Here is a 13883-nt window from a genome sequence, read left to right as displayed (position 1 = left end):
GTGTGTGTTAGTTGTCACTCCCACAACATTTCCTACAGTCCTGTCAGCCTCAGGATCAGGCCTTTTGGAGGAAGTTGTGGGGTTTATTTAATCACTCGCTGCTTTTGACAATCGCTTTTGCTGTTAACTCCTCCCCCTTCTTCTCTCAGTGGGGGAACTAAGCAAATGTACTCACAGGTGTGTGAAACGGATCCCACGGCCCAGCGCGGAGGAAGGGCCAAATCTGCGGATTGTTGTGAATGTCTGCAAAGTCTAGAAGGGTCCCCCACAACAAGGCATCCACAATTCACAGCGCACATTGACCCTAATTATTTACACAAGTGCTGGCAAAGAGCCGGCTTCAGCTCCCCCAAGGGCAATTGTGTGCTTCCCATCGAACACACTCACACACAGAAAAAAAAGTGTGTATCTATCTAACACATACACAGCCCCCAGCAAACACGTCTCATCTCTAACACACACACACACACACACACACACACACACACACACACAGAACGCACATGTACATATCTAACACACACTGACCAACCAAGATGTGCAGAAGACCTAACACGCACACCTGCCAACCGCAAACATGTGCATCATATCTAACATACGTGCATTGTAACACCCGCCCCCACAGCCCCAACAAATCTGTTTTGGATCTCACACGCCACACGCGCATACCAAGAGCAAGGGAGGCTGGGCTTGTGGGCAAAGCTCTGGGCTAGGACTCTCTGTCCTTCCGCTGACTCCCTGGCTGACCGGGGCCGGCCCCGTCACCCTGTGCTCAGCTCCCCCTTGGTAGGGGCAGGATGTTTTGCGGCAAGCCTGGGAGGGAAGGAGGAGAAGCGGAGCAGCGGCAGTGCGCTCAGGGGAGCAGGCGGAGCGGACGTGAGCTGCGGTGGTGGGGGGCGTGGGGAGGGCCGCAGGAAGTAACCCTGGGGGGGCAGAGGAACCGCTCCCCCTGCAGCTCACCTCCGCCTCCTCCCCCGAGCACGCCGCTGCTCTGCGTCGCCCCCCTCCCTCCCAGGCAAGCCTGGGTAGGAGGGGAAATGTGGCGCGCCCGGGGGAGGAGGTGGGGCCAGGGATTTGGAGAAGGGGTTGGAATGGGGCGGAGTTGGGGCAGGGTCGGGGGGGCACGGGAAAATTTTCTTGCTTGGGGTGGCAAAAAACTTGGAGCCGGCCCTGCCCCCAGTTCTAGGCTTGAGGCAGGAATCCCAGGGCAAAGGACTATGGGTGCCCTCCAGGAGCTCAGACTGGCTGATTTAACGGTCCCTTCTAACCTTAACTTGTATTGCTCCCCCGGGAGTCGTTGTATGACCTCAGACCCAATGCACACACACTCAGCTGCAAGCGTGGAGACAGGAGGGCTGGTTTAGGCTCCAGTGTGCACTTGACCCTAAGCCAGGGAGCTGGGCCATTGCAGCTGTGGGTTCAGGGCCTCACCGGATCGGGGCCTTTGCCAACAAACGACTTCAAAACAGCCCAGTTGAGATTTGTTCTCTGTCAGTGAACGCTCATGGCCAGGCAGAGTTCAGTCCAGGACCAGGTTTAAAGAAGCCCCCGGCTCTGCCGTGTGGATAAAGGCTAGTGAAGGTAGCCGGGATGGGATCCCGCTGGCCCATGTGATCCCAAAGCTGGGGAGTGGTTCGGACCTGGGGGGTCTGGCTCAACCCACTGCAATCAGGGGGCAGCTGCCAGTTTCCCACCGGAGTGTCATTTCGCATTTCCACCCTCCCCCCAAAATACAGAGCCAGGGTCCTTCCTCTGTAAACAGCAGGGGCACTGCTCTTCTGGGGCCCCAAGAGAAGAGTGAGGGGGGATTTGATAGCTGCTTTCAACTACCTGAAGGGGGGTTCCAAAGAGGATGGAGCTCGGCTGTTCTCAGTGGTGGCAGATGACAGAACAAGGAGTAATGGTCTCAAGTTGCAGTGGGGGAGGTCTAGGTTGGATATTAGGAAACACTATTTCACTAGGAGGGTGGTGAAGCACTGGAATGGGTTACTTAGGGAGGTGGTGGAATCTCCTTCCTTAGAGGTTTTTAAGGCCCGGCTTGACAAAGCCCTGGCTGGGATGATTTAGTTGGGGTTGGTCCTGCTTTGAGCAAGGGGTTGGACTAGATGACCTCCTGAGGTCCCTTCCAACCCTGAGATTCTATGATTCTATGATTCAATCCTGCCTCCCCTCTATTGTCAAGCGGGGCCTCTCTGTGGGCCGCATCCTGCCACCCTTACTCACACTGAGTAGTATCTTACTCCTCGAGGAATCAATCAGTGGGACTCTGAGGAGCCAGGAGAGGGTGGCATGATGGGACCCTTCATCAGTAATTGTCCTTACACAAAACACAGAGGCAGCTTTGGCCCCTGCCCCAGTGAGCTTAAATAAGGGGCCCCCCAAAGCTAACCAGCTCACCCCAGGCCAGGCCCCTCACTCACTAGGCACTGGAGCAGACAGCGGCTAGCCAGTGAGGGGCTCTGGGAATCGCCCCTATCCAGACACCCCCTCCCCCCCGAACGACGCTGGCATCCCGGGTTTCCCAGGCCACGTCGCCTCGTGTCACTGACAGCTGTGACTCGCTTGGCCACGGGGCCGATAGGAAGTGCCAGCCAGAGCACCACGCAGCCCGATTGCTTAAGAAAGTCTGGGTGTCGGAGGCTAACGAGGGACACTCCACGGCCACGGTTTCCTTCTGCCTCACCCACTCCTTCCGACAGCGCTGAGGGGTCAAGCCAGGGCCCCCTGGAGATCTGCACTGCAGCAATATACGGGACCCCCACACGCAGCGCTTCCTCGGGATCTGATCCCCATTGCAGGCCGCAGCCCGATGCCGCTACAGCCCTCAGGCTGGAGTCACTGGTGGGCTGCACCACTTGGGAGGCTCCAAGCAGCAAGGGCCAGTTTGCAGAGCAGCAGGGAACTGGCCCTCACTCCCGGCACTGTAGTGAGCTAGATTATCCCCAGTTCAGCACCTGCAGCCACAGCCTCCCTTCCGTCATCACTGAAAACGGGCCAGGGTTACAATAAACAGCCCTAGATCGGGGCTTTGCTACAAACCTGGGTGCCAGTGGGCCTGGCCGGGAAATGGACGTCCCAGCCCGGGGAAAAATCCGCATTTTGGTAAAAGAAATTTCATCTTGACACAGGACGAACCATCCAACACGCCACGTTTTGCACCAGAAACTTTCCACTCGGGGCGAACCCAAACGCAACTTCATAGCTGCCTGCCCACGGCTCTTGTCAATTTCACGTGCTGCCAGCTCCCGCTGCCAGCCAGGCAGAGAGCCAAGGGCATAGCCTCTGTAGCCGGGGGGAGAATCAGAGGGGAGTGCCCAGGCTACCTGTATCTCCAGCTCCAGAACTGGGGGTGGACTGAGAGCCAGGGAGGCAGAGAGGCAAGGCCCTCAGCAGCCCCCCTGGAAAGGTGTGTGAAACTGACAAGATCCTGCCAGGCAGGCAGCCGGGGAGCCGTCGTTTCAGTTTTCCCTTCCGGAAAAATCCAAAATGTGGGGCAAAATGGTCATTTTCTCCAGGGAAATGTCCATTTTGCAAAAGGCGTTTTTCACTGGAAAATCATTGCGCTGAAAAATTCCCAACCCGTTCTGGAGAGGAGGCTGCACATCGATGCACCAGCCTAGGGGCAGTGCAGAGAAAGTGTCCCCTTCGGTTCCCCCGTCTGGTGCAGGGGAGATGTACTTTGTGGTTGCTTCACAGCAGCAAACAAATGACTTCGCTTCTGCACCAGCCAGTTCGCCAAGGCCCCATCCAATTCCCTGCCCCTTTCCACTCACTCACCTGCTCCAAGGAGGGGAGTCACAAACAAGCAGTAACCACTTACCAATCTGTGCCCAGAACCCAGGTCAAAGTAGCCCAAACAGGAGCATTGGAAGCAGGGGAGGGGAGTTTCTTCACCTCCTTATGCCCCAGTGCAGGGGTGCAGCTGAAGGAGCAGTTAAGCCCTTAAAGGGAAAGAGCTAAAAATCATTTTAAAACCAGGAAAGTCTAAAGGGTTACATGTAATGTACATGCAAGACTCAGATGTGTTCAGACACATGGATGTGGCAAGGTTGAAATCTGAAAATCTGCAGCTAGCAAGGGCTAAATACTAGAACTGGTTGGCATGTTTTGAACCGAAAGCTTTGTGCTATACAAAGGCCTTCCCTCCACCCCATCCCCAATAGGATTTTTTCTGCAAAAAATATTGACAATGTTAGGAACATTTTCCATTCTTTGCAAAACAATTTAATCAACCTTTTAATCAAAGCCATTATTGAAATTTCTACTTTGCTGAAAAGTGAAAAGGAAAAAGTTCCACATAGGGTTTGAAAGGTTGATAAAACATTTTGATGAAAAAGTTGCAACACATTTTTGCAAACTGTGAACAAAACAAAAACGTTGACGTTTTGTAGCGGCACTTTTTTTCCCCATTTTTTGGCCATTGCTGCTAAATGCGAAGAAGAAGCAAGACTGTTAAAAATTATTTTTAAAGACTCCAAAGAGGCTGAAGGGCTAAATATATAAGAAGAAGATGGCGAGGTTTAAACATATTTGAAATGAGATTAGGGATAAATAGAATAATAAACAAGAAAAATGAAAGAGGTTAAAGTTAAAAGTGTCATCAGAAAATGCAAGTGTTAAATTAGAAACAAAAACAGGAAAAAGTCAAATATTTTTTTTAAAAGAGAGAAATAAAGGCGAGGTTTACAGTTAGCTGGCAAACAAATAGGGTCGGGTTACACATAAAAAGTAGTAATAATGGAGTCCTGCTCTTGCGCACAGACATACAGGTCAGGGACTTAAATCTCCACTTATGACCATGCAAAACTTTAAGCATGTGAATAGCCCCGTTGATGTGCAGAAAGAGCAGGTCAGGAGATGTATTTTGACCCTGCAAAAAAAAATGTTGTTTGTTTTATTTGAAACTTTTCTTCTAAATTTTTCAGGGTTTCATCAAAAAACCCTACACTTTTGCAGAGGAGAGTTGGTCACTGGTTTTAGGGGTTTCAGAGTAGCAGCCGTGTTAGTCTGTATCCGCAAAAAGAACAGGAGTCCTTGTGGCACCTTAGAGACTAACACATTTATTTGAGCATAAGCTTTCGTGGGCTAAAACCCACTTCATCAGATGCATGCAGTGGAAAATACAGTAGGAAGATATAGATATATATATATATATACACAGAGAACATGAAACAATGGGTGTTACCATACACACTATAAGGAGAGTGATCAGTTAAGTTGAGCTTTTATCAGCAGAGAGAAAAAGAACTGTTTGTAGTGGTAATGAAAATGGCCCAGGTCCAGCAATTGACAAGGAGATATGAGGAACTGGGGGGGGGGAATAAGCATGGGGAAATAGTTTTAGGGGAGTTGTTTTCTCAACAGAGCCCTGACAAATTTCATCCAAGTCGGGCGCTTCCTGGGGGAATGTCTGTTTTGACAAAAGTGTAAATGTTCATCAAGCAGTTCTACATGCCAACACGTGTGTGTCTGTAGGGGCGGGGCTGAATTCACACACAGGGTGTGTCTATTCTGCAATCACGGGGTGCGATTCCAGCTTGCATAGACATCCCAGAGCTCCTTACGTACATCAGCCATGAAGCTGCGTCAGTGTTTATTTCCGCATGGCCTGTATGAGCCGCCTGGAGCCCGGGGTAATTAACCAGGTGGCTAGCCGGCGCTGAAGCCCAAGGTGTCCTAGCTTCACTGCGACTGGTCCCTGAGCTAGCTCGGGATGTCTGCAGGAGCTGCGCTCACAGCCCGTGATCGCAGCATAGACGTAGCCATGGTTGCAGTCAATGGGACCAACGCATGAGCATGAGGCTTAGCGCGATCCAGTTTTAGCCTGTGTGCTGTACCCTGTTTCCCCCTCCCTGCGTCTATTCTGGACTTTCCGGACCCCAGCCCTGCGATCAGACGGCCTGTGCAGAGCCCGTCTCTCCTTAGAACCCACCTCTGCCGTGTTGTCGACAAAACACTAGGCGGTGGGTCAGCAGCTGGTGTGCCCTTCTCATTGGTACCTTCTGTTGCCCCTGACAACGCGTTGCATCCATCCGTTATCTTTTGTCTCCTGCTTAGACTGTGAGCTCTCTGGGGCAGGGACTGGTTTTGATTGCCTGTGGGTGCCAAGCCTAGTACAATGGGGCCCCAATCCCCGGTGGATTGGGGGTTTTGGGCACTACTGCTGTACAAACAGCACAACTCCAGCTCTGCCTGTAGGCAAGAGACGTGCTGACCGGACAGGGCATCAGTGTGCCCGTGTCTAAAACAGGGATAATGGGGCTGACGGACCTTTGGACGGTGCTTTGAGATCCTCCAGATAATGCAATAGGATTAGGGTGAAACAGGCTAAAACAGCAAGGGTGAAAAATCGACACAGCGGGTGGGGGGGGTAATAGGAGCCTATATAAGAAAAAGACCCAAAAATCAGGACTGTCCCTATAAAATCGGGACAGCTGGTCACCCTAAATTGGATAGCGGCGTGGTGGGTTTTTTATCCTGATGGCACCCCGTGATCATGCGTGGCTGATATGGAACCTGAATCCCTGTGGTAGTCAGTTTTCCCTTCTCATCAGGTCGTTTGCAAGAGTGAATATTGTGCCCTTTAGCCATCTTAGCGAGGGGGGCTGCTAATTGGCTCTGTCTTTGGGTATGCAGTGTAGTTACAGCTGGGTCAGTCCCAGGATATTAGAGAGACAAGGTGGAGGAGGAAATATTTTTTATTGGACCAACTTCTGGTGGTGAGAGAGACGAGCTTTGGAGCCACACAGACAGCACTCTTCCTCGGGTCTGGGACAGGTACTCCCAGCATCTCGGCTAAATGCAAGGTGGGACAGATGGTTGAGTATAAGTAGTTAGCACATGTTGTAAGGAACAACAATCTGTAACTCGCTAACCCCCCTCTTCTTGTCCTCTGACTGCCGAGGTGTTAACAGGCCACTCTCCCTTGAGCGGTCCCTTACAATATGTGCTCACCACGTATGCTAAACCATCTGTCCCACCTTGCCTTTTGCTGTGACATGCAGAGTACCTGCCCCAGAGCGGAAGAAGAGCTCTGTGTGGCTCCAAAGCTCGTCTCTCTCACCAGCAGACGTTGGTCCAGTAAAAGATATTCCCTCGCCCCCCTTGCCTCTCTTTCGCTGGGTGACAGTTTCCAACCGAAGGCAGTAAATCCCACGGAAGGTTGCCCCACACCCACCCACTCATCCCTCTGGCTCCAGGGAATGTCACCCGTGATGTTTCCCAGGCTTCCCCTTGGGGTGATGACAGTCATCTCCCTGACATTTCCTAGGCCACAGCCCTTCTGGAGACTGGTCCCAGAACTCGGGGTGCAACTGGCCAGCTGCACCTCTTAGAGGGTCTGCGCTCTTCCACGGGGACAAAGGAGTCCCCATAAAGGAACAAAATACTCCACTGGGGGCCAGGCCCCCTGCAGCCTCTCGCACAGATGGAGGAAACAACTCACCAGGCCCCTGCTGTGATGCTGAAGCCCAAAGCTTAGTCTCAGAGCCCGCGGGAGCTCTTTAACCCCTTCCTGCCTGGGGGTGGGCTCTGCCCCGCCGCACGGCCCTTCTCCACTCAGCACACTGCTCTCGGTCCCATGGGAGACACTGGATTTTTCAGGGTGGTTCTGCTCTCTCTCTCTCTCTGTCTGTGAAGGGGATCAATTTAGTGCTGGTGTCAGGCGCCATCTTGGCCACTCTGAGACGGCTGGCCTTGAGTTCACCACAGCATGGGGCAGCACCAGCGCAAGCCCAATGGCCTGAGCCCTGGCCTAGAGGGACTAACACTAGCCACCAAATAGGAGTCCAGCCTTGATGGCCCATTCACGCCTTGGCCTCTCTGCTGCCCCTGCCAGTGAAAGGGCCAATCAGTGCCAGTTGTGAGGGTGGTTTCTGGTGATGTGGACACACATGCTGATGTCCTGGCTCCATCGCAGTCAATGGTAAAACTCCCATGGCCCGTAGGAATTGGACTTGTACCCACGTAACTCAGAAGCACATAAGAGCAGCCAGACTGGGTCAGACCAATGGTCCATTAGCCCAGTGTCCTGTCTGCCGACAGTGGCTGGTGCCAGATTCTTCAGGGGGAATGAACAGAACAGAGCAATCGTTGAGTGATCCATCCCCTGTCATCCAGTTCCAGTTTCTGGCATTAGGAGGTTTAGGGACACCCAGAGCATGGGGTTGCATCCCTGACCACCTTGGCTAATAGCCATTGATGGACCTATCGTCCATGAACTTATCTAGTTCTTTTTTGAACCCGGTTATGCTTTTGGCCTTCACAACCTCCTCTGGCAATGAGTTCCACAGGTTGACTGTGCACTGTGTGAAGAAATACTTCCTTTTGTTTTGTTATAAACCTGCTGCCTATTAATGTCATTGGGTGACCCATGGTTCTTGTGTTATGTGAAAAGGTAAATAACACTTCCTTATTCTCCAGACCAATCATGATTTTATACACCTCTAGCATATCCCCCCTTAGTCATCTCTTCTCTAAGCTGAACAGTCCCAGTCTTTGTATGGAAGCTGGGCCAGATCCTTCATCATTTTTGTTGCCCTTCTCTGAACCTTTTCCAATTCTAATACATCTTTTTGAGATGGGGCGACCAGATCCGCACACAGTATTCAAGATGTGGGCGTAGTGTGGATTTATATAGTGGCATTATGGTATTTTCTGTCTCATTATGTATCCTCTCCTAATGGCTCCTAACATTCTGTTTGCTTTTTTGACTGCCGCTGCACACTGAGCAGATGTTTTCAGAGAACTATCCACGAAGCTGCCAAGATCTCTCTCTTGAGTGGTAACAACTAAATTAGACCCCATCATTTTGTATGTGTAGTTGGGATTATGTTTTCATTTCACATATAAAGAAATTCTCAGCTCCTTGTAAATATATTGCTCTATCTGAATCAGTGTCTTTCCATCCACTGGGCCAAACACTGTTCTCAGGTACACCAGGAGTAAATCTAGAGTCACCCCAGTGGAGTTAAGGGAATTATCAGCAGCTAAGGCTGGAAAGTGGCCCCCAGATGATTCACCTCACTCATACCAAGCAAATCCTTCAGGAGTAGCTACTGCAACAAACACATGGTCTGAAATCCTGGCCCTGCTGAATAGTAGCAAAACTCCCCTTGGCTTCCGTGGCACCAGACTTCACCCTATAGGCGTGAAGAATAGTTTGATCATAATTGTTCAGTTCTAGTAATCCACTCTTTTCTTCATCCCCAAATAAGGTGTTGGCAGCGTGGTCCAGTAGGTAGGGCACTAGCTTAGGCATTCGGAGAGCTGGGTTCTAATCCTGTCTCTACCACTTATCTGCTGGGGGAGTCACTTGGCCTCTACTTCTCCATTCATGACCTAGGGAGAATAACGAAAGCACCTTTGTAAGTGAGATTGTCTGCTCCTGCATTCATACAGGTAGGTCCCAATCTTGACAGATGGAAAGGATGATGTGTGATTGTTGTTACTGAAGCTGAGTGAATGATTCATTCAAACACAGCCTGGGTTTTACGCTACCACAACAGATATAATCAAGAGCAGTTGAATGTGCAGACAAATTTCACCCGATGGATTGTATACATGCTGGTCTCTGAGAGTGTCCATTGACTGGTCACCTAAATCAATGGTGTTGGTTCTCTCCCTGATTGAATGACATCATTAGATCTTCATGGCCATTCTTATGTATCCGGTTAATCTATTATTGCACCAATAAAGTCAGTGGGAGTTTTGCATTTGGGGCCAGGGGTATGTGCATGATCGAAAGAGCTTTTCAGAAAGGCCAGGTGAGTGCTCCCAATAGAGATCTCAGGGAATCATTCATTCCCTAGTCTCCAAGGAGATTTTGCTTTCTGTCAGTCTTCTTGAGAAGAAACCTTTGTTCACTCAAATATTCACCGATAAAAGAGGGTTCAAACACTGAAGAAGAAAATCAGCAGGATTTAGGCACAAAAACCTGACCAAAACTTTGATTTTGGCTGTACTGGCCCAAGTCAATTCATCCATCCATCCATCATTTTCTATCCATCCATCCAACCAACCTTCCATCCATCATTTTCTATCCATCCATCCAACCAACCATGCATTGTTTCATATCAAGCCAGCCAGCCAACCTTCCATCCATCCATCCATCATTTTCTATCCATCCAACCAACCAACCTTCCATCCATCATTTTCTATCCATCCATCCATCCAACCAACCTTCCATCCATCCATCATTTTCTATCCATCCAACCAACCAACCAACCATGCATTGTTTCATATCAAGCCAGCCAGACAACCTTCCATCCATCTCCATTGCTTTGTATCCATCCATCCATTGATTTCTGTCCATGCTTGCATCCATCCAACCAACCAATCTCCCATCCATCCAGACACTTCCCACCAAGAACAGGCTTAGGGTTTGTTCACTTTTTTCTAACTGAGTCTGTGAGAATGAGGATGCTCTCGTGGAAAAGCCATGAGTCAAGAGGTGGGATGGCTCTGATCCTTAGACTTGATCTTCCTCCTGAAAAGCCTGAGCTGCAAAGAACTGTCTCACTGACCTTCCCAAACTCTGAGCTGATATGGCTGCTCAGGGCTGCCAGCTGTTGCCCTGAAGTCATCAAAGTAGCTAGAGTGAGATTGTAAGCACCCACCCCATCCTACGGCAGGGAGTCTCCTAGAAGAGAGAGGCATTTTTCCGGGGGCTCTCCCAGTGAGTGGCAGTTTAAATAAACAAATCCACCAGTAACCTCCTCTCTCATTGCACCAAATGACTGCCTGACAGGAGGGCTAAATCCAGCGAGGGTGCAAGTTGCAACCGCATGGACTTCAGGGGTGAATGTGATCAATCACATGAGGGAGGCACCTTCTGTGCAACTTGGCAAAATGTGGAAGGTTCAGTCTAAGCAGCGCCCTGTCTGCCTTGTGTTAAAACACGGGCTCGCTGCCTCAGGAAGCCAGTGAAGGAGGCAGAGAATGGTTGCACTCAGGTTTGCAGTGACAGAGCAGTCTGGCGGCAGCGCTCTGGATGCTCAGTATTGTAGATCCGAGACAACAGTAGAAAAGGGAATTGAAACAGCGCTGAGAAGTGAATAAGGATTTCAGCAGGGGCAGGGTGATGGGGAATTTCATGGGGGAGGTGGCGGTGGAGGGGGGACGCTTAGGTGTGGAAGAGGTAGCAGGAAACTGAAAGTTCAGAAGCCAAGAATGGCTCCAAGATTTCTGTCTTTGCAAGTCAAGTCAGAGAGGCAGGGAGGCTGGAAAACAGGGGATCAGAGAGCAAGTAAAGTGAGCTTCAGTGGGTCAGAGTAGATGGAAAGAGGCCAGAGGGAGAGTCGAGGGAGACACTGAGCTGGCTGTCACCTATGTGACTACAGGAAGGAAGATACATGGAGAAGAAAAGAAGGCCAGGGATGGAGCTCTGAGGCATCCACAGCAGGAGAGACAAGGGGAAGATAAAAATCTTCCACCAAGAACAGACCTAGGAGTATATTTCACTATTTCAAGCTACGAGAGCCTTCTCTGCAGCTCCTGCCGCTTGGAACAGACTGACTCCCTTGTTCCTTTCAAATCTCCGCTGAAAGCATATTTTCCCTGCCCTTGATTTCTCTTCCCCTCTGCTGGTATTTCGGTCCACAAAGGGATCTGAGATACAGCCTGTGTGAATGATGCTATAAAAAGAAAGTGGTACTGGTCTGTAGTCCTTGTTGAGCCCTTTTCATGTGGGCCCGGCCCCTCCAGGCTCTCGACAGCTCTGTTCTTCTTTCCCATTGGAAACACAGGTAGGAGGATGCCGGCAGATGAAAGGGACGCTAGAGAGAGGATTTAAACAAACATTTCATGCACCATGAGTTTCCCGTGTCTTTGGAATAAAGCTGCAGCCTTTCATTCTCTGCCCAGAGGCAGCGGCATATTCTGAGACATTGCTTCTCCATCGCAGGAGTCTCTCTGCCCACATGAATTGCCTTTGTTATCCAAATTACCTTTTATGCCTGTTTAGCTTTGCTGATTCATGGAGCACCTAGTGGTTAGAGCAGGGCACTGAAAGTCAGGAATCCTGGGTTCCAATTGCAGCCCTGCCATTTACCTACTCTGGACCTCTGTGCAGAGGGTCTATGCATGGCGCACCGTGTATGCCAAGTATGATTTAAAGACCATGCGCCGGCCCTCTGTGACCTCAGGCACGCCTGTAACCTTGCGGGGTGTCAGTTTACCCCTCCTGCCAATGGGGTTACAAGTGTCTTGGACTTCACTGCTCCCTTCAGCAGCACACCAGGGATACTAGAGTGATAGTAGGAATAGATCTCAGTTCCTGCTTCAAAAGACAGGTCCCCTATTACTTGAGCTAGTGGAGAACCACCACTGGCAGTACAGCACCTATGACACACAGTTAAGACATTCTGCGGCCATCCAGCAGAGGGCAGTGTTAACATGCAGCCCAGCCAGTTCATTACAATATTTACTTACCTCATTGGGATGTTATTGTACACGAGCTTAGACCCTGATTTAGGAGAGCATTTAAGTCATGTGCCGTAAGCACAGGTTTAAGTGCTGTCCTGAATAGGGATGCTGGTTGCTGTCATGAATCAGGGACTCCGTTTGCCAAGTGCTTGGAGATCCTCAGCTGGCACCCACTGCAGCAACGCAAAAGCTCTTGAAGGATGGATTGTCACGGGCAATGGGGGAGATGGATCAGGGCGTCCCAGGGCTTTGCATTTTAGGATTTGCTAAACACCAAAGAGAACAAAGCAAAATACCAAGCCTAGAAAAGGGGTTGTTGGGGGGGGGGATATCAACAGAGAAATCAGCCCCAAAGAGTGGGTTTAATTGGTTTGGTGGGTGAAAGCAAGCAACCCCCTGATTGCTCAGGAGGTTCAAGGCCAGGCACTTTACCTCGCAGTGCGCCAAATCGGTAACGAAGTGATGGGGAAATCAAAGGCAAGTGTGAACTTCTCCAGAACAACAGCACATTTCCATCTAAAGGTCTCCCCCGCCAATAACTTCCCCCCTCCCTGATTCAGCCCAACAAGGCTGAAAAGTTTTTCTCTGCATCTCACTGGGGACTTGGCTTCTAGCATTCGCACTCCTGGAGAACCCAAGTGTGAGTAATGTGGCAATTCCATCAGAGAAAGGCAAACACAGTCATGCTTTCCCTTCCTTTCTCTTTCCCTCTCTCTCTCTCTTCCCTTCCCCCCCGTTTCCATTCAAGATCTTTATGTATTTGATGGATTTTTTCCCTCTTGTTGAATTCCCTCCCCCCTCTCAAGTTAAGCCCAGTGCTGGGATTTCAGGAAATGTTAAACGTCGCAAGCCACAGGTAGCAGGTTGTGCTCTGGTCCAGGGGCAGTTCATAGGGTTACTGCAATAGGAAGAGAGAATAGCAGAATGAGGGGTAGTGCAGGGTTTTGCCTTATGCAAACACATGTGTGTGTGTACGTGTGTGTGTATACATGTGTGTGTGTGTGTTCACGCATCCGTGCGTCCTCTACTGGCTGGAATCAGAACTTCACATCTGTGCATCAGAGGGTCTATACAGTCACCCGACAGGGGACCGGATTGATTTTGGAGCAGGAGGGTCTCACTCCTACCCCAGCTGTTTCTGTAAAGTTCCCAGTGGCTTTGGAGAACAGCATCGCAACAACTGTGACGCGCTAAAAGACCACGGATTTGTTACGTTACTTAGGAGCCCAAAATGGCCCAAGCTTTGAATCCAGAGTCGAACTTCCCCAACATTTGGGGTCCTTTGTGTCTGGGGTTCTGGCTTGGGTCCGGTTCTAAATGCAATCAAATTAACCATCAAAGGTGTCTCTGAAGCCTGCTATGGTCCTTAACATGCAAAAATAACGATCCCCAAAGCCAATAAAACACCCCATGTACCGCACCCCACATCCATCACACGTACCACCACACACCGCATACAC

Source organism: Terrapene carolina, unplaced genomic scaffold, assembly GCF_002925995.2.
Source record: "Terrapene carolina triunguis isolate 2854851 unplaced genomic scaffold, T_m_triunguis-2.0 Scaffold633, whole genome shotgun sequence".
Lineage (NCBI taxonomy): Eukaryota > Metazoa > Chordata > Testudines > Emydidae > Terrapene > Terrapene triunguis.
Note: the sequence above shows the minus strand (reverse complement) of the source record.